The sequence below is a fragment of the Arachis duranensis genome, chromosome 10 (assembly GCF_000817695.3).
Source record: "Arachis duranensis cultivar V14167 chromosome 10, aradu.V14167.gnm2.J7QH, whole genome shotgun sequence".
Taxonomy (NCBI): Eukaryota; Viridiplantae; Streptophyta; class Magnoliopsida; order Fabales; family Fabaceae; genus Arachis; species Arachis duranensis.
Genome location: NC_029781.3, coordinates 90,662,256 through 90,663,424, shown reverse-complemented (window position 1 = coordinate 90,663,424; position 1,169 = coordinate 90,662,256).

The following is a 1,169-nucleotide window of genomic DNA, read 5'->3' as shown; positions in this document are numbered from 1 at the left end:
AATTCCCTGTTGTGTTCTTCTTGGCTGGTACATCCTTTATCCAGTGTTTTCTCGTTGTCCTCCATGATCCTTTTCCATCCTTCCTTCTTTGTAGCATCTTCGTTGTTAGCCAGTTTGTCTTCAATGGCTCTGGTGAGAGTATTTGCCTTCTTTTCACCCATTTCTGCAAAACACTTCGCCAGTTGAGCTATCTGCTCTTCAATTCCTTTGATTAACATCTCTTGGTTCCTTGTTGTTTCTTCTTGGTGTTTCATCATTCTCTCTATTAGGATCTCCAAGTTTGTGATTCTTCGAGAGTCTTGTGAGATTGGTTGGTTATGAGATGTTAAAGGTTGGAAGGGTGGGTGTAATGGTGGCATGTGATGGTTGTTATTGATGTAATGGTGTTTTTGTTGGGTTGTGAAGTTGGGGTTGTTATAATTGAAGTCCCTTGGTTTGTGATTTTGGTACTCGTTTCTTCTCCAGTTGAGATGAGTCTGGGAGTGTCTGTGTTGTGAGTATTGGCTTTGGGTGGTATTAGTGGGTGGGGGATGTTGATTGGTTGTGGTCATGGAATTACCCTGGTGGAAACTTCCTTGTTCTTGATGTTGAGGCTCTCTCATTCTCAGATAAGAATGAGGTCTCCATGGTGGAAATTTGGCACTCACTGCAGTAGACATCTCCATGTTTTGTTGTGGTTGATGGTGCATTTGTCTGTTTTGGTCTTTGAACGCATTCACCCCTTTAATATTTGCCACTTCTTTTTCTGAGATTGCATTTTGTGGTTTCTCAGATGGATGTTGGTCGTTGACTCCTTTGTCATTGAAGTCTGCAATTCCTTGGGCAGTTGTTGTTGCTTTGAGTAGGTTATCTGAGAAGTAGTCCACTGCTTTTCTTGTTTCTGGGGTTAATCCCTCATAGAAAGCTCGGAAGCCCACTTTATCAGTTGCTTTCTTGTATCTTTCCCAGGCCTTAAAGAGTGGTTCTTCGTCTCCTTGTGTGAATAGATGTTCCTCCTTTTTTAGCTGGATGATCTGTCTGGATGAGGTGAATTTGGCCAGAAATTTGGTGACCAAATCATCCCAACTAGTGATACTTCCTTGGGGAAAAGTTTCAAACCATTGTGCAGCCTCACCCTTTAATGAGAAAGGGAATAACAGGATCTTGTAAGTGTCATGATCTGGACCATC